We start from the raw sequence: 22,744 nt of genomic DNA, 5'->3' as shown, positions 1-22,744 counted from the left end.
TTTTCAGGGAGGCAACGGCGTCGCATTAGTGGAGGAGCGCGGCAAAGCATCAGCAAGGGAGAGCCTCTACTGGGCTCTCCTTCGATAGCTCAGCTGGTAGAGCGGAGGACTGTAGTGTGTCGCAAACCTGTCATCCTTAGGTCGCCGGTTCAATTCCGGCTCGATGTAGCCCCCCACCCTGCTGCTTTTTGCAAACAGTCAGCATCCACCAGCACGCGGGCCACAGCAACACAGATGAGCTGAAAAGGCGACACGTCGGCACACGCCCTTCCCCCTCTGCAACCAGCCAGCCAGCTGTCTCCTTGCTGCGGCTGCAGCTGACGGCCAGCAGGGTGCCTCGTTTTCGACACAAACGCATGAAAGCACTTTGTGCTCACTGCAACCAAATGAAGTCTTCTATCAGTCAGGCGGGGCCCTGCGACGTCACCTCACGCTCGTGGTGGCTGCGCCAAGGCTGAAGTCGTTTCCACCTCCAATCAGCAATCGCCATCGCCTCAGCACTTCTTTCCTCGTCCACGGGGCCTTCCGCCTCGCCTGAGTCCACCAGCTGCCGCTGCCGCTCCTCCGACAAGTTGGTTCTTTCAGCGAGACAGGCATCAGCACTGTTTGGTCTCAGCCGTCCGACGGGTGAGAGGATTTCCTGCACATCCTGGAGCGTGGCTGCTCAGGATCCACTGCGGAAGGAGCGAAAGCGTGGCCGGCTCACCTACCGGGGGATTAGTTCAACTGTTGGAGCGCACGCGTGAGGTAGTGGGATCGATGCTCGCATTCTCCACTTGCTTTTAAAACTGCGAGTGCACCCACTCACTCAGCTGGTCTGCAGCAGACGGAATACCGTTTGCGTACGCCGCCTCCCTGAGAGTGGTCCCGAAAGATCAAAAGCTTCACGCGTGAGCGACAGGCAGGTCCTGCTGTTTCAGGGTGCAGCGTAGGAAGGAAGTCGAGCTGCGCAGTGAAGGGAAACGCCTGCGGCGTTGATGTTTTTTCCCTGCGGGGTGCAAGTCAGCACCTTGAAAGGATCACACCGGTGGTGGGTGAGTCGCCTGAGGTCAGCGGGCACGTCCTGGACGTGTTTGGAGGCAACTTGAACCAGTCGGTAAGCTGCAGCCCAAACCCTAACCTGACATGTACACGAAGCTGCGAGTCAGGTACTGTACCGGCAGAATCTGGCAGTTTCGGATCAGCACTCGAGACGATTTCTTCATGCCAGCACAGGCCGAAGCTGTGGAGATCAGCCAGTGGCTCAGGATCTGCCAGAGTGACAGATTTTCAGGGAGGCAACGGCGTCGCATTAGTGGAGGAGCGCGGCAAAGCATCAGCAAGGGAGAGCCTCTACTGGGCTCTCCTTCGATAGCTCAGCTGGTAGAGCGGAGGACTGTAGTGTGTCGCAAACCTGTCATCCTTAGGTCGCCGGTTCAATTCCGGCTCGAAGTAGCCCCCCACCCTGCTGCTTTTTGCAAACAGTCAGCATCCACCAGCACGCGGGCCACAGCAACACAGATGAGCTGAAAAGGCGACACGTCGGCACACGCCCTTCCCCCTCTGCAACCAGCCAGCCAGCTGTCTCCTTGCTGCGGCTGCAGCTGACGGCCAGCAGGGTGCCTCGTTTTCGACACAAACGCATGAAAGCACTTTGTGCTCACTGCAACCAAATGAAGTCTTCTATCAGTCAGGCGGGGCCCTGCGACGTCACCTCACGCTCGTGGTGGCTGCGCCAAGGCTGAAGTCGTTTCCACCTCCAATCAGCAATCGCCATCGCCTCAGCACTTCTTTCCTCGTCCACGGGGCCTTCCGCCTCGCCTGAGTCCACCAGCTGCCGCTGCCGCTCCTCCGACAAGTTGGTTCTTTCAGCGAGACAGGCATCAGCAATGTTTGGTCTCAGCCGTCCGACGGGTGAGAGGATTTCCTGCACATCCTGGAGCGTGGCTGCTCAGGATCCACTGCGGAAGGAGCGAAAGCGTGGCCGGCTCACCTACCGGGGGATTAGTTCAACTGTTGGAGCGCACGCGTGAGGTAGTGGGATCGATGCTCGCATTCTCCACTTGCTTTTAAAACTGCGAGTGCACCCACTCACTCAGCTGGTCTGCAGCAGACGGAATACCGTTTGCGTACGCCGCCTCCCTGAGAGTGGTCCCGAAAGATCAAAAGCTTCACGCGTGAGCGACAGGCAGGTCCTGCTGTTTCAGGGTGCAGCGTAGGAAGGAAGTCGAGCTGCGCAGTGAAGGGAAACGCCTGCGGCGTTGATGTTTTTTCCCTGCGGGGTGCAAGTCAGCACCTTGAAAGGATCACACCGGTGGTGGGTGAGTCGCCTGAGGTCAGCGGGCACGTCCTGGACGTGTTTGGAGGCAACTTGAACCAGTCGGTAAGCTGCGGCCCAAACCCTAACCTGACATGTACACGAAGCTGCGAGTCAGGTACTGTACCGGCAGAATCTGGCAGTTTCGGATCAGCACTCGAGACGATTTCTTCATGCCAGCACAGGCCGAAGCTGTGGAGATCAGCCAGTGGCTCAGGATCTGCCAGAGTGACAGATTTTCAGGGAGGCAACGGCGTCGCATTAGTGGAGGAGCGCGGCAAAGCATCAGCAAGGGAGAGCCACTGCTGGGCTCTCCTTCGATAGCTCAGCTGGTAGAGCGGAGGACTGTAGTGTGTCGCAAACCTGTCATCCTTAGGTCGCCGGTTCAATTCCGGCTCGAAGGAGCCCCCCACCCTGCTGCTTTTTGCAAACAGTCAGCATCCACCAGCACGCGGGCCACAGCAACACAGATGAGCTGAAAAGGCGACACGTCGGCACACGCCCTTCCCCCTCTGCAACCAGCCAGCCAGCTGTCTCCTTGCTGCGGCTGCAGCTGACGGCCAGCAGGGTGCCTCGTTTTCGACACAAACGCATGAAAGCACTTTGTGCTCACTGCAACCAAATGAAGTCTTCTATCAGTCAGGCGGGGCCCTGCGACGTCACCTCACGCTCGTGGTGGCTGCGCCAAGGCTGAAGTCGTTTCCACCTCCAATCAGCAATCGCCATCGCCTCAGCACTTCTTTCCTCGTCCACGGGGCCTTCCGCCTCGCCTGAGTCCACCAGCTGCCGCTGCCGCTCCTCCGACAAGTTGGTTCTTTCAGCGAGACAGGCATCAGCAATGTTTGGTCTCAGCCGTCCGACGGGTGAGAGGATTTCCTGCACATCCTGGAGCGTGGCTGCTCAGGATCCACTGCGGAAGGAGCGAAAGCGTGGCCGGCTCACCTACCGGGGGATTAGTTCAACTGTTGGAGCGCACGCGTGAGGTAGTGGGATCGATGCCCGCATTCTCCACTTGCTTTTAAAACTGCGAGTGCACCCACTCACTCAGCTGGTCTGCAGCAGACGGAATACCGTTTGCGTACGCCGCCTCCCTGAGAGTGGTCCCGAAAGATCAAAAGCTTCACGCGTGAGCGACAGGCAGGTCCTGCTGTTTCAGGGTGCAGCGTAGGAAGGAAGTCGAGCTGCGCAGTGAAGGGAAACGCCTGCGGCGTTGATGTTTTTTCCCTGCGGGGTGCAAGTCAGCACCTTGAAAGGATCACACCGGTGGTGGGTGAGTCGCCTGAGGTCAGCGGGCACGTCCTGGACGTGTTTGGAGGCAACTTGAACCAGTCGGTAAGCTGCGGCCCAAACCCTAACCTGACATGTACACGAAGCTGCGAGTCAGGTACTGTACCGGCAGAATCTGGCAGTTTCGGATCAGCACTCGAGACGATTTCTTCATGCCAGCACAGGCCGAAGCTGTGGAGATCAGCCAGTGGCTCAGGATCTGCCAGAGTGACAGATTTTCAGGGAGGCAACGGCGTCGCATTAGTGGAGGAGCGCGGCAAAGCATCAGCAAGGGAGTGCCACGGCTGGGCTCTCCTTCGATAGCTCAGCTGGTAGAGCGGAGGACTGTAGTGTGTCGCAAACCTGTCATCCTTAGGTCGCCGGTTCAATTCCGGCTCGAAGTAGCCCCCCACCCTGCTGCTTTTTGCAAACAGTCAGCATCCACCAGCACGCGGGCCACAGCAACACAGATGAGCTGAAAAGGCGACACGTCGGCACACGCCCTTCCCCCTCTGCAACCAGCCAGCCAGCTGTCTCCTTGCTGCGGCTGCAGCTGACGGCCAGCAGGGTGCCTCGTTTTCTTTTTTTTTTTATTTCAAAAATATACTTTATTCATAAATGATTTGATGGTCTGTACATTGGATCATGCCATACATATGTCCATATTTACAAACACAGATTCGACTTTATTCTTGTCCTTTACAATCCTGTGCATTTTTTCAATCTTGTATATATACATATATTTGGCTGAGGCATCAGCAGAGCCCAAAAAAACGTCTGTATGGGCCCCCTGTTCTTCTTTCGGCAGGCCGATCTTACACAGTGGTCTTTCCCCACCGCGCCTTGGCGGCAGCTGCCCCAAGCTTCAGCGCGTCCCTCAACACGTAGTCTTGGACCTTGGAATGTGCCAGTCTGCAACACTCGGTCGGGGTCAACTCCTTCAGCTGGAAGATCAACAGGTTTCGGACCGCCCAGAGAGCGTCCTTCACCGAGTTGATGATCCTCCAGGCGCAGTTAATGTTCGTCTCGGTGTGAGTCCCGGGGAACAGGCCGTAGAGCACGGAGTCCCGCGTCACGGCGCTGCTCGGGACGAACCTCGACAAGCACCACTGCATTCCTCTCCAGACTTCCTCTGCATAGGCACATTCCAGAAGGAGGTGTGTGACAGTCTCGTCCCCCCCGCAGCCACTTCGAGGGCAGCGTGCGGTGCGGCAGAGAGTCCGGGCGTGCATAAAGGATCTCACAGGCAGAGCCCTTCTCACCACCAGCCAAGCCACGTCTTGGTGCTTGTTGGAAAGTTCTGGCGATGAGGCATTCTGCCAAATGGCTTTGACAGTCTGCTCAGGGAACCGCTCGACAGGATCCGCCCTCTCCTTTTCCCGAAGGGTCTCAAGGACGCTACGTGCTGACCACTTCCTGATGGACTTGTGGTCAAAGGTGTTTTTCCTCATAAATTTCTCCACGAAGGACAGGTGATACGGAACGGTCCAACTACTCGGAGCGTTCCGCGGCAGCGAGGCCAGGCCCATCCTTCGCAACACCGGGGACAGGTAGAACCTCAGTACGTAGTGACACTTGGTGTTTGCGTACCGGGGATCCACGCACAGCTTGATGCAGCAACACACAAAGGTGGCCATCAGGGTGAGGGTGGCATTGGGCGTGTTTTTTCCCCCATTGCACCGGTCTTTGTACATAGAGTCTCTTCGGACCCGGTCCATCTTTGATCTCCAAATGAATTGGAAGATGGCCCGGGTGACTGCGGCGGCACAGGTCCTGGGGATAGGCCAGACCTGTGCCACATATAGCAATACTGAGAGTACCTCACACCTGATGACCAGGTTTTTTCCCGCGATGGAGAGCGACCGTTGCCCCCATCTGCCTAGTTTCTGTCTCATCTTCCTGATCCGCTCCTCCCAGGTCTTGGCGCACGCCCCAGCCCCCCCGAACCAAATACCCAGCACCTTCAGGTGGTCAGTCCTGACGGTGAAGGGGATAGAGGATTGGTCGGCCCAGTTCCCGAAGAGCATGGCCTCGCTCTTGCCTCGGTTTACCTTGGCCCCCGAGGCCCGTTCGAACTGGTCGCAGATGCACACGAGTCTGTGCACGGACAGCGGATCCGAGCAGAAAACAGCGACGTCATCCATGTACAGGGAGGCCTTAACCTGCAGGCCCCCGCTGCCAGGAATAGTCACCCCTCTCAGGCTCGCATCCTTCCTGATGGATTCGGCAAATGGCTCTATGCAACACACAAACAAGGCGGGTGAGAGGGGGCATCCCTGCCTGACTCCAGATCTTACAGGGAAGCTATCTGATTCCCACCCATTGATTGAGACTGCACTGACAATGTTGGTGTAGAGCAGTCTGATCCAATTTCCGATTCCCTCCCCAAAGCCCATTTTGGAGAGGACATCCCTCATATATGTATGCGATATCCTGTCAAAGGCTTTCTCCTGGTCCAGGCTGATGAGGCAGGTGTCCACCCCCCTGTCCTGCACGTAGGCGATCGTATCCCTGAGGAGTGCGAGACTCTCAGAGATCTTCCTGCCCGGTACAGCACAGGTTTGGTCCGGGTGGATCACCGATCCCAGAGCAGACCTGACCCGGTTGGCGATGACCTTTGACAGGATTTTGTAGTCTGCATTTAACAGTGAGATCGGTCTCCAATTTCTAATTTCCTCCCTCTCCCCCTTCCGCTTGTAGACGAGGGTGATGATGCCTTTCCTCATGGATTCACTCATGGTACCTGCCCGGAGCATACTGACATACACCTCCAGCAGGTCCTGGCCGATCAAGTCCCAAAGAGCGGAATAAACCTCGACCGGTAAGCCGTCGCTTCCGGGAGTTTTATTCTTTTCGAAGGACTCGAGGGCCTTGGTCAGTTCATCCAGAGATAGCGGCTGGTCCAGCCTCTCTCGTGTTCCGTCATCTAGGACCTCCGTGATAGAGGACAGGAACGACTGGGAGGCCGCGCTGTCGGTCGGCTTCGAGTCATACAGGCTGGCGTAGAAGGATTTGCTGATCCTCATGACGTCAGCCTGAGATGACGTTACCGAGCCATCTTCTTTCTTCAGGCTGCTGAGCACGGAGCTCTCTTTGTGCACCTTCTGGAAGAAGAAACGTGAGCACGTCTCGTCCTGCTCCACCGAGCGGACCCTGGACCGGAAGATTATCCTGGAGGCCTCCGAGGCGAAGAGCGAGGCTTGCTGGCCCTTCACCTCCTTGAGGTCCTCCGTGACATTGACCCCCATCGTCTGCAGCAGGAGCAGGTTCTGCATACTTTCCTGGAGCTGGGACAGTTTTCCCCGCCTCTCTCTCGCCTCCTGGACACCTTTGAGGATGAAGAACCTCTTGATGTTCCCTTTTACCGTTTCCCACCAGTCCGCTGGAGACTCAAAGAGGGGCTTCACGGTTCTCCAACCTGCGTAATCCCTCTTGAGCTCTTCGATGTTTCCCGGGGTCAACAGCTTAGTGTTCAGTTTCCACGTTCCCTTGCCCGCCCGCTGTTCGTCCTGTAGGTGACAGTCGGCCAGCAGGAGGCAGTGGTCAGAGAAGAACACCGGCTTGACGTCGGTGGATCTGACCGAGAGCGTTCGGGACACAAACAGGTAATCTATCCTTGAGCGGATAGACCCGTCTGCCCGTGACCAGGTGTATCTACGCTGCGCTCCGTCTGCAGGGGCGCTGAAGACGTCGTGCAGCTTGGCGTCTTTGACCGTTTCCATCAGGGCCCTGGACGTAGCGTCCGGTTTACTGTCCCCCCCGCCGGATCGTCCATCAGCATCAATGATGCAGTTGAAGTCTCCGGCCAGAATGACCGGCCTGGACGTAGCCAGCAGCAGTGGAAGCTGTTGCAGGACGGCCAACCGTTCACTCTTACCCACTGGGGCGTACACGTTGATTAGTCTCACGGGAGCGTTTCTGTATTTGACGTCTACGACGAGGAGGCGCCCGCCCACCACCTCCTTAACCTCGGAGATGGTGAAGTTGCCTCCCCGCAACAGGATACCCAGGCCGGAGGCGCGGCTATCGTTGCCCCCCGACCACACTGACGGCCCGTGGGCCCACAAGCTCGACCATCTCCTGTAACTGCTGAGGTGCGGTATCCCGCACTCCTGCAGAAACAGGACATCGGCTTTGACGTTGGCCAGGAAGGCCAGCGTTGAAACACATCGCGTAGCCGCTTTAATGCTACGCACATTTATGCTGGCAATTTTAAACCCCATTTTAACAGTTTGCGGGGTTACCAGTGTCCATTTTCTTCTGGTCTTGCTCCAGTGGGGTAGCTGCGTGCATCCCCGTGGTGACAGCAAACTGCTGGACCTTCCCAGGGCTGAGGTAGTTGTCCGGCTCCACGCTGGAGTCATTTCCCCGCTCTGGTGTCATCGTGTCAGACCCAGGGTCCGCATCGCCCCGTTCTCCATCTGACATCAGGGCTGTCACTGGGACGCTGCTCCCAGTTCCCTGGAGCTGTGGGCCGGTGGGTACCCCTTGGTTCTCACCGGGTAGGGGGAGGCCTTCACCCATCCCCTCAGAGGGATCGTCTTTTCCTTCTTGGGCGGTGTTGCCCTCCTTTCTCCCCACGGCGCTCTGCCTCTTCCTCCGGAGGCGACCCTTCTTGCGCCCGTCCTCACCCTCGGAGGAGCTGCCTGTATCCTCCTCTTGGAGGTGTCTCTTCCCCCTTCGCTTGGTGGCTTTGGGGCCCTCGAGAGGTTTCCTTTTCCTGTTTTTAACGATAATCCACTGCTCTGCCTCCTTTGATCCCTCCTCTTCCATTTCCTCCGTCAGTCTTGCAGGAGCTTGGGTCGGCTGCTGCATCTCCCCGCTGTCTGCTGCCTGCTCCTCTACAACTTTCCCTTCCTTCTGGGTGCCTCCAGGCACCGTTCCTTTGCTGATTCGCGGTACCTCGTTAGACTTTGTCGGTCCGCGGCTCGTGTTGCCACCTCCAGGGTGCCTCGTTTTCGACACAAACGCATGAAAGCACTTTGTGCTCACTGCAACCAAATGAAGTCTTCTATCAGTCAGGCGGGGCCCTGCGACGTCACCTCACGCTCGTGGTGGCTGCGCCAAGGCTGAAGTCGTTTCCACCTCCAATCAGCAATCGCCATCGCCTCAGCACTTCTTTCCTCGTCCACGGGGCCTTCCGCCTCGCCTGAGTCCACCAGCTGCCGCTGCCGCTCCTCCGACAAGTTGGTTCTTTCAGCGAGACAGGCATCAGCAATGTTTGGTCTCAGCCGTCCGACGGGTGAGAGGATTTCCTGCACATCCTGGAGCATGGCTGCTCAGGATCCACTGCGGAAGGAGCGAAAGCGTGGCCGGCTCACCTACCGGGGGATTAGTTCAACTGTTGGAGCGCACGCGTGAGGTAGTGGGATCGATGCCCGCATTCTCCACTTGCTTTTAAAACTGCGAGTGCACCCACTCACTCAGCTGGTCTGCAGCAGACGGAATACCGTTTGCGTACGCCGCCTCCCTGAGAGTGGTCCCGAAAGATCAAAAGCTTCACGCGTGAGCGACAGGCAGGTCCTGCTGTTTCAGGGTGCAGCGTAGGAAGGAAGTCGAGCTGCGCAGTGAAGGGAAACGCCTGCGGCGTTGATGTTTTTTCCCTGCGGGGTGCAAGTCAGCACCTTGAAAGGATCACACCGGTGGTGGGTGAGTCGCCTGAGGTCAGCGGGCACGTCCTGGACGTGTTTGGAGGCAACTTGAACCAGTCGGTAAGCTGCGGCCCAAACCCTAACCTGACATGTACACGAAGCTGCGAGTCAGGTACTGTACCGGCAGAATCTGGCAGTTTCGGATCAGCACTCGAGACGATTTCTTCATGCCAGCACAGGCCGAAGCTGTGGAGATCAGCCAGTGGCTCAGGATCTGCCAGAGTGACAGATTTTCAGGGAGGCAACGGCGTCGCATTAGTGGAGGAGCGCGGCAAAGCATCAGCAAGGGAGAGCCACTGCTGGGCTCTCCTTCGATAGCTCAGCTGGTAGAGCGGAGGACTGTAGTGTGTCGCAAACCTGTCATCCTTAGGTCGCCGGTTCAATTCCGGCTCGAAGGAGCCCCCCACCCTGCTGCTTTTTGCAAACAGTCAGCATCCACCAGCACGCGGGCCACAGCAACACAGATGAGCTGAAAAGGCGACACGTCGGCACACGCCCTTCCCCCTCTGCAACCAGCCAGCCAGCTGTCTCCTTGCTGCGGCTGCAGCTGACGGCCAGCAGGGTGCCTCGTTTTCGACACAAACGCATGAAAGCACTTTGTGCTCACTGCAACCAAATGAAGTCTTCTATCAGTCAGGCGGGGCCCTGCGACGTCACCTCACGCTCGTGGTGGCTGCGCCAAGGCTGAAGTCGTTTCCACCTCCAATCAGCAATCGCCATCGCCTCAGCACTTCTTTCCTCGTCCACGGGGCCTTCCGCCTCGCCTGAGTCCACCAGCTGCCGCTGCCGCTCCTCCGACAAGTTGGTTCTTTCAGCGAGACAGGCATCAGCAATGTTTGGTCTCAGCCGTCCGACGGGTGAGAGGATTTCCTGCACATCCTGGAGCGTGGCTGCTCAGGATCCACTGCGGAAGGAGCGAAAGCGTGGCCGGCTCACCTACCGGGGGATTAGTTCAACTGTTGGAGCGCACGCGTGAGGTAGTGGGATCGATGCCCGCATTCTCCACTTGCTTTTAAAACTGCGAGTGCACCCACTCACTCAGCTGGTCTGCAGCAGACGGAATACCGTTTGCGTACGCCGCCTCCCTGAGAGTGGTCCCGAAAGATCAAAAGCTTCACGCGTGAGCGACAGGCAGGTCCTGCTGTTTCAGGGTGCAGCGTAGGAAGGAAGTCGAGCTGCGCAGTGAAGGGAAACGCCTGCGGCGTTGATGTTTTTTCCCTGCGGGGTGCAAGTCAGCACCTTGAAAGGATCACACCGGTGGTGGGTGAGTCGCCTGAGGTCAGCGGGCACGTCCTGGACGTGTTTGGAGGCAACTTGAACCAGTCGGTAAGCTGCGGCCCAAACCCTAACCTGACATGTACACGAAGCTGCGAGTCAGGTACTGTACCGGCAGAATCTGGCAGTTTCGGATCAGCACTCGAGACGATTTCTTCATGCCAGCACAGGCCGAAGCTGTGGAGATCAGCCAGTGGCTCAGGATCTGCCAGAGTGACAGATTTTCAGGGAGGCAACGGCGTCGCATTAGTGGAGGAGCGCGGCAAAGCATCAGCAAGGGAGAGCCTCTACTGGGCTCTCCTTCGATAGCTCAGCTGGTAGAGCGGAGGACTGTAGTGTGTCGCAAACCTGTCATCCTTAGGCCGCCGGTTCAATTCCGGCTCGAAGGAGCCCCCCACCCTGCTGCTTTTTGCAAACAGTCAGCATCCACCAGCACGCGGGCCACAGCAACACAGATGAGCTGAAAAGGCGACACGTCGGCACACGCCCTTCCCCCTCTGCAACCAGCCAGCCAGCTGTCTCCTTGCTGCGGCTGCAGCTGACGGCCAGCAGGGTGCCTCGTTTTCGACACAAACGCATGAAAGCACTTTGTGCTCACTGCAACCAAATGAAGTCTTCTATCAGTCAGGCGGGGCCCTGCGACGTCACCTCACGCTCGTGGTGGCTGCGCCAAGGCTGAAGTCGTTTCCACCTCCAATCAGCAATCGCCATCGCCTCAGCACTTCTTTCCTCGTCCACGGGGCCTTCCGCCTCGCCTGAGTCCACCAGCTGCCGCTGCCGCTCCTCCGACAAGTTGGTTCTTTCAGCGAGACAGGCATCAGCAATGTTTGGTCTCAGCCGTCCGACGGGTGAGAGGATTTCCTGCACATCCTGGAGCGTGGCTGCTCAGGATCCACTGCGGAAGGAGCGAAAGCGTGGCCGGCTCACCTACCGGGGGATTAGTTCAACTGTTGGAGCGCACGCGTGAGGTAGTGGGATCGATGCCCGCATTCTCCACTTGCTTTTAAAACTGCGAGTGCACCCACTCACTCAGCTGGTCTGCAGCAGACGGAATACCGTTTGCGTACGCCGCCTCCCTGAGAGTGGTCCCGAAAGATCAAAAGCTTCACGCGTGAGCGACAGGCAGGTCCTGCTGTTTCAGGGTGCAGCGTAGGAAGGAAGTCGAGCTGCGCAGTGAAGGGAAACGCCTGCGGCGTTGATGTTTTTTCCCTGCGGGGTGCAAGTCAGCACCTTGAAAGGATCACACCGGTGGTGGGTGAGTCGCCTGAGGTCAGCGGGCACGTCCTGGACGTGTTTGGAGGCAACTTGAACCAGTCGGTAAGCTGCGGCCCAAACCCTAACCTGACATGTACACGAAGCTGCGAGTCAGGTACTGTACCGGCAGAATCTGGCAGTTTCGGATCAGCACTCGAGACGATTTCTTCATGCCAGCACAGGCCGAAGCTGTGGAGATCAGCCAGTGGCTCAGGATCTGCCAGAGTGACAGATTTTCAGGGAGGCAACGGCGTCGCATTAGTGGAGGAGCGCGGCAAAGCATCAGCAAGGGAGAGCCACTGCTGGGCTCTCCTTTGATAGCTCAGCTGGTAGAGCGGAGGACTGTAGTGTGTCGCAAACCTGTCATCCTTAGGTCGCCGGTTCAATTCCGGCTCGAAGGAGCCCCCCACCCTGCTGCTTTTTGCAAACAGTCAGCATCCACCAGCACGCGGGCCACAGCAACACAGATGAGCTGAAAAGGCGACACGTCGGCACACGCCCTTCCCCCTCTGCAACCAGCCAGCCAGCTGTCTCCTTGCTGCGGCTGCAGCTGACGGCCAGCAGGGTGCCTCGTTTTCGACACAAACGCATGAAAGCACTTTGTGCTCACTGCAACCAAATGAAGTCTTCTATCAGTCAGGCGGGGCCCTGCGACGTCACCTCACGCTCGTGGTGGCTGCGCCAAGGCTGAAGTCGTTTCCACCTCCAATCAGCAATCGCCATCGCCTCAGCACTTCTTTCCTCGTCCACGGGGCCTTCCGCCTCGCCTGAGTCCACCAGCTGCCGCTGCCGCTCCTCCGACAAGTTGGTTCTTTCAGCGAGACAGGCATCAGCACTGTTTGGTCTCAGCCGTCCGACGGGTGAGAGGATTTCCTGCACATCCTGGAGCGTGGCTGCTCAGGATCCACTGCGGAAGGAGCGAAAGCGTGGCCGGCTCACCTACCGGGGGATTAGTTCAACTGTTGGAGCGCACGCGTGAGGTAGTGGGATCGATGCTCGCATTCTCCACTTGCTTTTAAAACTGCGAGTGCACCCACTCACTCAGCTGGTCTGCAGCAGACGGAATACCGTTTGCGTACGCCGCCTCCCTGAGAGTGGTCCCGAAAGATCAAAAGCTTCACGCGTGAGCGACAGGCAGGTCCTGCTGTTTCAGGGTGCAGCGTAGGAAGGAAGTCGAGCTGCGCAGTGAAGGGAAACGCCTGCGGCGTTGATGTTTTTTCCCTGCGGGGTGCAAGTCAGCACCTTGAAAGGATCACACCGGTGGTGGGTGAGTCGCCTGAGGTCAGCGGGCACGTCCTGGACGTGTTTGGAGGCAACTTGAACCAGTCGGTAAGCTGCGGCCCAAACCCTAACCTGACATGTACACGAAGCTGCGAGTCAGGTACGGTACCGGCAGAATCTGGCAGTTTCGGATCAGCACTCGAGACGATTTCTTCATGCCAGCACAGGCCGAAGCTGTGGAGATCAGCCAGTGGCTCAGGATCTGCCAGAGTGACAGATTTTCAGGGAGGCAACGGCGTCGCATTAGTGGAGGAGCGCGGCAAAGCATCAGCAAGGGAGAGCCACTGCTGGGCTCTCCTTCGATAGCTCAGCTGGTAGAGCGGAGGACTGTAGTGTGTCGCAAACCTGTCATCCTTAGGTCGCCGGTTCAATTCCGGCTCGAAGGAGCCCCCCACCCTGCTGCTTTTTGCAAACAGTCAGCATCCACCAGCACGCGGGCCACAGCAACACAGATGAGCTGAAAAGGCGACACGTCGGCACACGCCCTTCCCCCTCTGCAACCAGCCAGCCAGCTGTCTCCTTGCTGCGGCTGCAGCTGACGGCCAGCAGGGTGCCTCGTTTTCGACACAAACGCATGAAAGCACTTTGTGCTCACTGCAACCAAATGAAGTCTTCTATCAGTCAGGCGGGGCCCTGCGACGTCACCTCACGCTCGTGGTGGCTGCGCCAAGGCTGAAGTCGTTTCCACCTCCAATCAGCAATCGCCATCGCCTCAGCACTTCTTTCCTCGTCCACGGGGCCTTCCGCCTCGCCTGAGTCCACCAGCTGCCGCTGCCGCTCCTCCGACAAGTTGGTTCTTTCAGCGAGACAGGCATCAGCACTGTTTGGTCTCAGCCGTCCGACGGGTGAGAGGATTTCCTGCACATCCTGGAGCGTGGCTGCTCAGGATCCACTGCGGAAGGAGCGAAAGCGTGGCCGGCTCACCTACCGGGGGATTAGTTCAACTGTTGGAGCGCACGCGTGAGGTAGTGGGATCGATGCTCGCATTCTCCACTTGCTTTTAAAACTGCGAGTGCACCCACTCACTCAGCTGGTCTGCAGCAGACGGAATACCGTTTGCGTACGCCGCCTCCCTGAGAGTGGTCCCGAAAGATCAAAAGCTTCACGCGTGAGCGACAGGCAGGTCCTGCTGTTTCAGGGTGCAGCGTAGGAAGGAAGTCGAGCTGCGCAGTGAAGGGAAACGCCTGCGGCGTTGATGTTTTTTCCCTGCGGGGTGCAAGTCAGCACCTTGAAAGGATCACACCGGTGGTGGGTGAGTCGCCTGAGGTCAGCGGGCACGTCCTGGACGTGTTTGGAGGCAACTTGAACCAGTCGGTAAGCTGCGGCCCAAACCCTAACCTGACATGTACACGAAGCTGCGAGTCAGGTACTGTACCGGCAGAATCTGGCAGTTTCGGATCAGCACTCGAGACGATTTCTTCATGCCAGCACAGGCCGAAGCTGTGGAGATCAGCCAGTGGCTCAGGATCTGCCAGAGTGACAGATTTTCAGGGAGGCAACGGCGTCGCATTAGTGGAGGAGCGCGGCAAAGCATCAGCAAGGGAGGGCCACTGCTGGGCTCTCCTTCGATAGCTCAGCTGGTAGAGCGGAGGACTGTAGTGTGTCGCAAACCTGTCATCCTTAGGTCGCCGGTTCAATTCCGGCTCGAAGGAGCCCCCCACCCTGCTGCTTTTTGCAAACAGTCAGCATCCACCAGCACGCGGGCCACAGCAACACAGATGAGCTGAAAAGGCGACACGTCGGCACACGCCCTTCCCCCTCTGCAACCAGCCAGCCAGCTGTCTCCTTGCTGCGGCTGCAGCTGACGGCCAGCAGGGTGCCTCGTTTTCGACACAAACGCATGAAAGCACTTTGTGCTCACTGCAACCAAATGAAGTCTTCTATCAGTCAGGCGGGGCCCTGCGACGTCACCTCACGCTCGTGGTGGCTGCGCCAAGGCTGAAGTCGTTTCCACCTCCAATCAGCAATCGCCATCGCCTCAGCACTTCTTTCCTCGTCCACGGGGCCTTCCGCCTCGCCTGAGTCCACCAGCTGCCGCTGCCGCTCCTCCGACAAGTTGGTTCTTTCAGCGAGACAGGCATCAGCACTGTTTGGTCTCAGCCGTCCGACGGGTGAGAGGATTTCCTGCACATCCTGGAGCGTGGCTGCTCAGGATCCACTGCGGAAGGAGCGAAAGCGTGGCCGGCTCACCTACCGGGGGATTAGTTCAACTGTTGGAGCGCACGCGTGAGGTAGTGGGATCGATGCTCGCATTCTCCACTTGCTTTTAAAACTGCAAGTGCACCCACTCACTCAGCTGGTCTGCAGCAGACGGAATACCGTTTGCGTACGCCGCCTCCCTGAGAGTGGTCCCGAAAGATCAAAAGCTTCACGCGTGAGCGACAGGCAGGTCCTGCTGTTTCAGGGTGCAGCGTAGGAAGGAAGTCGAGCTGCGCAGTGAAGGGAAACGCCTGCGGCGTTGATGTTTTTTCCCTGCGGGGTGCAAGTCAGCACCTTGAAAGGATCACACCGGTGGTGGGTGAGTCGCCTGAGGTCAGCGGGCACGTCCTGGACGTGTTTGGAGGCAACTTGAACCAGTCGGTAAGCTGCGGCCCAAACCCTAACCTGACATGTACACGAAGCTGCGAGTCAGGTACTGTACCGGCAGAATCTGGCAGTTTCGGATCAGCACTCGAGACGATTTCTTCATGCCAGCACAGGCCGAAGCTGTGGAGATCAGCCAGTGGCTCAGGATCTGCCAGAGTGACAGATTTTCAGGGAGGCAACGGCGTCGCATTAGTGGAGGAGCGCGGCAAAGCATCAGCAAGGGAGAGCCACTGCTGGGCTCTCCTTCGATAGCTCAGCTGGTAGAGCAGAGGACTGTAGTGTGTCGCAAACCTGTCATCCTTAGGTCGCCGGTTCAATTCCGGCTCGAAGGAGCCCCCCACCCTGCTGCTTTTTGCAAACAGTCAGCATCCACCAGCACGCGGGCCACAGCAACACAGATGAGCTGAAAAGGCGACACGTCGGCACACGCCCTTCCCCCTCTGCAACCAGCCAGCCAGCTGTCTCCTTGCTGCGGCTGCAGCTGACGGCCAGCAGGGTGCCTCGTTTTCGACACAAACGCATGAAAGCACTTTGTGCTCACTGCAACCAAATGAAGTCTTCTATCAGTCAGGCGGGGCCCTGCGACGTCACCTCAAGCTCGTGGTGGCTGCGCCAAGGCTGAAGTCGTTTCCACCTCCAATCAGCAATCGCCATCGCCTCAGCACTTCTTTCCTCGTCCACGGGGCCTTCCGCCTCGCCTGAGTCCACCAGCTGCCGCTGCCGCTCCTCCGACAAGTTGGTTCTTTCAGCGAGACAGGCATCAGCAATGTTTGGTCTCAGCCGTCCGACGGGTGAGAGGATTTCCTGCACATCCTGGAGCGTGGCTGCTCAGGATCCACTGCGGAAGGAGCGAAAGCGTGGCCGGCTCACCTACCGGGGGATTAGTTCAACTGTTGGAGCGCACGCGTGAGGTAGTGGGATCGATGCCCGCATTCTCCACTTGCTTTTAAAACTGCGAGTGCACCCACTCACTCAGCTGGTCTGCAGCAGACGGAATACCGTTTGCGTACGCCGCCTCCCTGAGAGTGGTCCCGAAAGATCAAAAGCTTCACGCGTGAGCGACAGGCAGGTCCTGCTGTTTCAGGGTGCAGCGTAGGAAGGAAGTCGAGCTGCGCAGTGAAGGGAAACGCCTGCGGCGTTGATGTTTTTTCCCTGCGGGGTGCAAGTCAGCACCTTGAAAGGATCACACCGGTGGTGGGTGAGTCGCCTGAGGTCAGCGGGCACGTCCTGGACGTGTTTGGAGGCAACTTGAACCAGTCGGTAAGCTGCGGCCCAAACCCTAACCTGACATGTACACGAAGCTGCGAGTCAGGTACTGTACCGGCAGAATCTGGCAGTTTCGGATCAGCACTCGAGACGATTTCTTCATGCCAGCACAGGCCGAAGCTGTGGAGATCAGCCAGTGGCTCAGGATCTGCCAGAGTGACAGATTTTCAGGGAGGCAACGGCGTCGCATTAGTGGAGGAGCGCGGCAAAGCATCAGCAAGGGAGAGCCTCTACTGGGCTCTCCTTCGATAGCTCAGCTGGTAGAGCGGAGGACTGTAGTGTGTCGCAAACCTGTCATCCTTAGGTCGCCGGTTCAATTCCGGCTCGAAGTAGCCCCCCACCCTGCTGCTTTTTGCAAACAGTCAGCATCCACCAGCACGCGGGCCACAGCAACACAGATGAGCTGAAAAGGCGACACGTCGGCACACGCCCTTCCCCCTCTGCAACCAGCCAGCCAGCTGTCTCCTTGCTGCGGCTGCAGCTGACGGCCAGCAGGGTGCCTCGTTTTCGACACAAACGCATGAAAGCACTTTGTGCTCACTGCAACCAAATGAAGTCTTCTATCAGTCAGGCGGGGCCCTGCGACGTCACCTCACGCTCGTGGTGGCTGCGCCAAGGCTGAAGTCGTTTCCACCTCCAATCAGCAATCGCCATCGCCTCAGCACTTCTTTCCTCGTCCACGGGGCCTTCCGCCTCGCCTGAGTCCACCAGCTGCCGCTGCCGCTCCTCCGACAAGTTGGTTCTTTCAGCGAGACAGGCATCAGCAATGTTTGGTCTCAGCCGTCCGACGGGTGAGAGGATTTCCTGCACATCCTGGAGCGTGGCTGCTCAGGATCCACTGCGGAAGGAGCGAAAGCGTGGCCGGCTCACCTACCGGGGGATTAGTTCAACTGTTGGAGCGCACGCGTGAGGTAGTGGGATCGATGCCCGCATTCTCCACTTGCTTTTAAAACTGCGAGTGCACCCACTCACTCAGCTGGTCTGCAGCAGACGGAATACCGTTTGCGTACGCCGCCTCCCTGAGAGTGGTCCCGAAAGATCAAAAGCTTCACGCGTGAGCGACAGGCAGGTCCTGCTGTTTCAGGGTGCAGCGTAGGAAGGAAGTCGAGCTGCGCAGTGAAGGGAAACGCCTGCGGCGTTGATGTTTTTTCCCTGCGGGGTGCAAGTCAGCACCTTGAAAGGATCACACCGGTGGTGGGTGAGTCGCCTGAGGTCAGCGGGCACGTCCTGGACGTGTTTGGAGGCAACTTGAACCAGTCGGTAAGCTGCGGCCCAAACCCTAACCTGACATGTACACGAAGCTGCGAGTCAGGTACTGTACCGGCAGAATCTGGCAGTTTCGGATCAGCACTCGAGACGATTTCTTCATGCCAGCACAGGCCGAAGCTGTGGAGATCAGCCAGTGGCTCAGGATCTGCCAGAGTGACAGATTTTCAGGGAGGCAACGGCGTCGCATTAGTGGAGGAGCGCGGCAAAGCATCAGCAAGGGAGAGCCACGGCTGGGCTCTCCTTCGATAGCTCAGCTGGTAGAGCGGAGGACTGTAGTGTGTCGCAAACCTGTCATCCTTAGGTCGCCGGTTCAATTCCGGCTCGAAGTAGCCCCCCACCCTGCTGCTTTTTGCAAACAGTCAGCATCCACCAGCACGCGGGCCACAGCAACACAGATGAGCTGAAAAGGCGACACGTCGGCACACGCCCTTCCCCCTCTGCAACCAGCCAGCCAGCTGTCTCCTTGCTGCGGCTGCAGCTGACGGCCAGCAGGGTGCCTCGTTTTCGACACAAACGCATGAAAGCACTTTGTGCTCACTGCAACCAAATGAAGTCTTCTATCAGTCAGGCGGGGCCCTGCGACGTCACCTCACGCTCGTGGTGGCTGCGCCAAGGCTGAAGTCGTTTCCACCTCCAATCAGCAATCGCCATCGCCTCAGCACTTCTTTCCTCGTCCACGGGGCCTTCCGCCTCGCCTGAGTCCACCAGCTGCCGCTGCCGCTCCTCCGACAAGTTGGTTCTTTCAGCGAGACAGGCATCAGCAATGTTTGGTCTCAGCCGTCCGACGGGTGAGAGGATTTCCTGCACATCCTGGAGCGTGGCTGCTCAGGATCCACTGCGGAAGGAGCGAAAGCGTGGCCGGCTCACCTACCGGGGGATTAGTTCAACTGTTGGAGCGCACGCGTGAGGTAGTGGGATCGATGCCCGCATTCTCCACTTGCTTTTAAAACTGCGAGTGCACCCACTCACTCAGCTGGTCTGCAGCAGACGGAATACCGTTTGCGTACGCCGCCTCCCTGAGAGTGGTCCCGAAAGATCAAAAGCTTCACGCGTGAGCGACAGGCAGGTCCTGCTGTGTCAGGGTGCAGCGTAGGAAGGAAGTCGAGCTGCGCAGTGAAGGGAAACGCCTGCGGCGTTGATGTTTTTTCCCTGCGGGGTGCAAGTCAGCACCTTGAAAGGATCACACCGGTGGTGGGTGAGTCGCCTGAGGTCAGCGGGCACGTCCTGGACGTGTTTGGAGGCAACTTGAACCAGTCGGTAAGCTGCGGCCCAAACCCTAACCTGACATGTACACGAAGCTGCGAGTCAGGTACTGTACCGGCAGAATCTGGCAGTTTCGGATCAGCACTCGAGACGATTTCTTCATGCCAGCACAGGCCGAAGCTGTGGAGATCAGCCAGTGGCTCAGGATCTGCCAGAGTGACAGATTTTCAGGGAGGCAACGGCGTCGCATTAGTGGAGGAGCGCGGCAAAGCATCAGCAAGGGAGAGCCACTGCTGGGCTCTCCTTCGATAGCTCAGCTGGTAGAGCGGAGGACTGTAGCGTGTCACAAACCTGTCATCCTTAGGTCGCCGGTTCAATTCCGGCTCGAAGGAGCCCCCCACCCTGCTGCTTTTTGCAAACAGTCAGCATCCACCAGCACGCGGGCCACAGCAACACAGATGAGCTGAAAAGGCGACACGTCGGCACACGCCCTTCCCCCTCTGCAACCAGCCAGCCAGCTGTCTCCTTGCTGCGGCTGCAGCTGACGGCCAGCAGGGTGCCTCGTTTTCGACACAAACGCATGAAAGCACTTTGTGCTCACTGCAACCAAATGAAGTCTTCTATCAGTCAGGCGGGGCCCTGCGACGTCACCTCACGCTCGTGGTGGCTGCGCCAAGGCTGAAGTCGTTTCCACCTCCAATCAGCAATCGCCATCGCCTCAGCACTTCTTTCCTCGTCCACGGGGCCTTCCGCCTCGCCTGAGTCCACCAGCTGCCGCTGCCGCTCCTCCGACAAGTTGGTTCTTTCAGCGAGACAGGCATCAGCAATGTTTGGTCTCAGCCGTCCGACGGGTGAGAGGATTTCCTGCACATCCTGGAGCGTGGCTGCTCAGGATCCACTGCGGAAGGAGCGAAAGCGTGGCCGGCTCACCTACCGGGGGATTAGTTCAACTGTTGGAGCGCACGCGTGAGGTAGTGGGATCGATGCCCGCATTCTCCACTTGCTTTTAAAACTGCGAGTGCACCCACTCACTCAGCTGGTCTGCAGCAGACGGAATACCGTTTGCGTACGCCGCCTCCCTGAGAGTGGTCCCGAAAGATCAAAAGCTTCACGCGTGAGCGACAGGCAGGTCCTGCTGTTTCAGGGTGCAGCGTAGGAAGGAAGTCGAGCTGCGCAGTGAAGGGAAACGCCTGCGGCGTTGATGTTTTTTCCCTGCGGGGTGCAAGTCAGCACCTTGAAAGGATCACACCGGTGGTGGGTGAGTCGCCTGAGGTCAGCGGGCACGTCCTGGACGTGTTTGGAGGCAACTTGAACCAGTCGGTAAGCTGCGGCCCAAACCCTAACCTGACATGTACACGAAGCTGCGAGTCAGGTACGTACCGGCAGAATCTGGCAGTTTCGGATCAGCACTCGAGACGATTTCTTCATGCCAGCACAGGCCGAAGCTGTGGAGATCAGCCAGTGGCTCAGGATCTGCCAGAGTGACAGATTTTCAGGGAGGCAACGGCGTCGCATTAGTGGAGGAGCGCGGCAAAGCATCAGCAAGGGAGAGCCTCTACTGGGCTCTCCTTCGATAGCTCAGCTGGTAGAGCGGAGGACTGTAGTGTGTCGCAAACCTGTCATCCTTAGGTCGCCGGTTCAATTCCGGCTCGAAGTAGCCCCCCACCCTGCTGCTTTTTGCAAACAGTCAGCATCCACCAGCACGCGGGCCACAGCAACACAGATGAGCTGAAAAGGCGACACGTCGGCACACGCCCTTCCCCCTCTGCAACCAGCCAGCCAGCTGTCTCCTTGCTGCGGCTGCAGCTGACGGCCAGCAGGGTGCCTCGTTTTCGACACAAACGCATGAAAGCACTTTGTGCTCACTGCAACCAAATGAAGTCTTCTATCAGTCAGGCGGGGCCCTGCGACGTCACCTCACGCTCGTGGTGGCTGCGCCAAGGCTGAAGTCGTTTCCACCTCCAATCAGCAATCGCCATCGCCTCAGCACTTCTTTCCTCGTCCACGGGGCCTTCCGCCTCGCCTGAGTCCACCAGCTGCCGCTGCCGCTCCTCCGACAAGTTGGTTCTTTCAGCGAGACAGGCATCAGCAATGTTTGGTCTCAGCCGTCCGACGGGTGAGAGGATTTCCTGCACATCCTGGAGCGTGGCTGCTCAGGATCCACTGCGGAAGGAGCGAAAGCGTGGCCGGCTCACCTACCGGGGGATTAGTTCAACTGTTGGAGCGCACGCGTGAGGTAGTGGGATCGATGCCCGCATTCTCCACTTGCTTTTAAAACTGCGAGTGCACCCACTCACTCAGCTGGTCTGCAGCAGACGGAATACCGTTTGCGTACGCCGCCTCCCTGAGAGTGGTCCCGAAAGATCAAAAGCTTCACGCGTGAGCGACAGGCAGGTCCTGCTGTTTCAGGGTGCAGCGTAGGAAGGAAGTCGAGCTGCGCAGTGAAGGGAAACGCCTGCGGCGTTGATGTTTTTTCCCTGCGGGGTGCAAGTCAGCACCTTGAAAGGATCACACCGGTGGTGGGTGAGTCGCCTGAGGTCAGCGGGCACGTCCTGGACGTGTTTGGAGGCAACTTGAACCAGTCGGTAAGCTGCGGCCCAAACCCTAACCTGACATGTACACGAAGCTGCGAGTCAGGTACTGTACCGGCAGAATCTGGCAGTTTCGGATCAGCACTCGAGACGATTTCTTCATGCCAGCACAGGCCGAAGCTGTGGAGATCAGCCAGTGGCTCAGGATCTGCCAGAGTGACAGATTTTCAGGGAGGCAACGGCGTCGCATTAGTGGAGGAGCGCGGCAAAGCATCAGCAAGGGAGAGCCACGGCTGGGCTCTCCTTCGATAGCTCAGCTGGTAGAGCGGAGGACTGTAGTGTGTCGCAAACCTGTCATCCTTAGGTCGCCAGTTCAATTCCGGCTCGAAGGAGCCCCCCACCCTGCTGCTTTTTGCAAACAGTCAGCATCCACCAGCACGCGGGCCACAGCAACACAGATGAGCTGAAAAGGCGACACGTCGGCACACGCCCTTCCCCCTCTGCAACCAGCCAGCCAGCTGTCTCCTTGCTGCGGCTGCAGCTGACGGCCAGCAGGGTGCCTCGTTTTCGACACAAACGCATGAAAGCACTTTGTGCTCACTGCAACCAAATGAAGTCTTCTATCAGTCAGGCGGGGCCCTGCGACGTCACCTCACGCTCGTGGTGGCTGCGCCAAGGCTGAAGTCGTTTCCACCTCCAATCAGCAATCGCCATCGCCTCAGCACTTCTTTCCTCGTCCACGGGGCCTTCCGCCTCGCCTGAGTCCACCAGCTGCCGCTGCCGCTCCTCCGACAAGTTGGTTCTTTCAGCGAGACAGGCATCAGCAATGTTTGGTCTCAGCCGTCCGACGGGTGAGAGGATTTCCT

General features: G+C 58.3%; 15 non-coding genes across 15 annotated transcripts; all 15 read left to right on the top strand.

Annotated features, from left to right (window-relative positions):
- Positions 1-78: 78 nt before the first annotated feature.
- On the top strand, positions 79-168 carry trnay-gua (transfer RNA tyrosine (anticodon GUA)). The gene is given in 2 exon segments: positions 79-115; positions 133-168. It is a non-coding gene; the product is annotated as a tRNA-Tyr (tRNA).
- A 1,176-nt stretch (positions 169-1,344) lies between these two features.
- On the top strand, positions 1,345-1,434 carry trnay-gua (transfer RNA tyrosine (anticodon GUA)). The gene is given in 2 exon segments: positions 1,345-1,381; positions 1,399-1,434. It is a non-coding gene; the product is annotated as a tRNA-Tyr (tRNA).
- A 1,176-nt stretch (positions 1,435-2,610) lies between these two features.
- trnay-gua (transfer RNA tyrosine (anticodon GUA)) lies at positions 2,611-2,700 on the top strand. The gene is given in 2 exon segments: positions 2,611-2,647; positions 2,665-2,700. It is a non-coding gene; the product is annotated as a tRNA-Tyr (tRNA).
- A 1,176-nt stretch (positions 2,701-3,876) lies between these two features.
- On the top strand, positions 3,877-3,966 carry trnay-gua (transfer RNA tyrosine (anticodon GUA)). Its single transcript is given in 2 exon segments — positions 3,877-3,913; positions 3,931-3,966. It is a non-coding gene; the product is annotated as a tRNA-Tyr (tRNA).
- A 5,555-nt stretch (positions 3,967-9,521) lies between these two features.
- trnay-gua (transfer RNA tyrosine (anticodon GUA)) lies at positions 9,522-9,611 on the top strand. Its single transcript is given in 2 exon segments — positions 9,522-9,558; positions 9,576-9,611. It is a non-coding gene; the product is annotated as a tRNA-Tyr (tRNA).
- A 1,176-nt stretch (positions 9,612-10,787) lies between these two features.
- Positions 10,788-10,877, top strand: trnay-gua (transfer RNA tyrosine (anticodon GUA)). The gene is given in 2 exon segments: positions 10,788-10,824; positions 10,842-10,877. It is a non-coding gene; the product is annotated as a tRNA-Tyr (tRNA).
- A 1,176-nt stretch (positions 10,878-12,053) lies between these two features.
- On the top strand, positions 12,054-12,143 carry trnay-gua (transfer RNA tyrosine (anticodon GUA)). The gene is given in 2 exon segments: positions 12,054-12,090; positions 12,108-12,143. It is a non-coding gene; the product is annotated as a tRNA-Tyr (tRNA).
- Positions 12,144-13,319: 1,176 nt separating this feature from the next.
- trnay-gua (transfer RNA tyrosine (anticodon GUA)) lies at positions 13,320-13,409 on the top strand. The gene is given in 2 exon segments: positions 13,320-13,356; positions 13,374-13,409. It is a non-coding gene; the product is annotated as a tRNA-Tyr (tRNA).
- A 1,176-nt stretch (positions 13,410-14,585) lies between these two features.
- Positions 14,586-14,675, top strand: trnay-gua (transfer RNA tyrosine (anticodon GUA)). The gene is given in 2 exon segments: positions 14,586-14,622; positions 14,640-14,675. It is a non-coding gene; the product is annotated as a tRNA-Tyr (tRNA).
- A 1,176-nt stretch (positions 14,676-15,851) lies between these two features.
- On the top strand, positions 15,852-15,941 carry trnay-gua (transfer RNA tyrosine (anticodon GUA)). The gene is given in 2 exon segments: positions 15,852-15,888; positions 15,906-15,941. It is a non-coding gene; the product is annotated as a tRNA-Tyr (tRNA).
- A 1,176-nt stretch (positions 15,942-17,117) lies between these two features.
- Positions 17,118-17,207, top strand: trnay-gua (transfer RNA tyrosine (anticodon GUA)). The gene is given in 2 exon segments: positions 17,118-17,154; positions 17,172-17,207. It is a non-coding gene; the product is annotated as a tRNA-Tyr (tRNA).
- Positions 17,208-18,383: 1,176 nt separating this feature from the next.
- On the top strand, positions 18,384-18,473 carry trnay-gua (transfer RNA tyrosine (anticodon GUA)). Its single transcript is given in 2 exon segments — positions 18,384-18,420; positions 18,438-18,473. It is a non-coding gene; the product is annotated as a tRNA-Tyr (tRNA).
- A 1,176-nt stretch (positions 18,474-19,649) lies between these two features.
- On the top strand, positions 19,650-19,739 carry trnay-gua (transfer RNA tyrosine (anticodon GUA)). The gene is given in 2 exon segments: positions 19,650-19,686; positions 19,704-19,739. It is a non-coding gene; the product is annotated as a tRNA-Tyr (tRNA).
- A 1,175-nt stretch (positions 19,740-20,914) lies between these two features.
- Positions 20,915-21,004, top strand: trnay-gua (transfer RNA tyrosine (anticodon GUA)). The gene is given in 2 exon segments: positions 20,915-20,951; positions 20,969-21,004. It is a non-coding gene; the product is annotated as a tRNA-Tyr (tRNA).
- Positions 21,005-22,180: 1,176 nt separating this feature from the next.
- On the top strand, positions 22,181-22,270 carry trnay-gua (transfer RNA tyrosine (anticodon GUA)). The gene is given in 2 exon segments: positions 22,181-22,217; positions 22,235-22,270. It is a non-coding gene; the product is annotated as a tRNA-Tyr (tRNA).
- Positions 22,271-22,744: the final 474 nt, after the last annotated feature.

Source organism: Chiloscyllium punctatum, chromosome 5, assembly GCF_047496795.1.
Source record: "Chiloscyllium punctatum isolate Juve2018m chromosome 5, sChiPun1.3, whole genome shotgun sequence".
Taxonomy (NCBI): Eukaryota; Metazoa; Chordata; class Chondrichthyes; order Orectolobiformes; family Hemiscylliidae; genus Chiloscyllium; species Chiloscyllium punctatum.
Note: the sequence above shows the minus strand (reverse complement) of the source record. Positions and strands in the feature narration are given on the sequence as shown.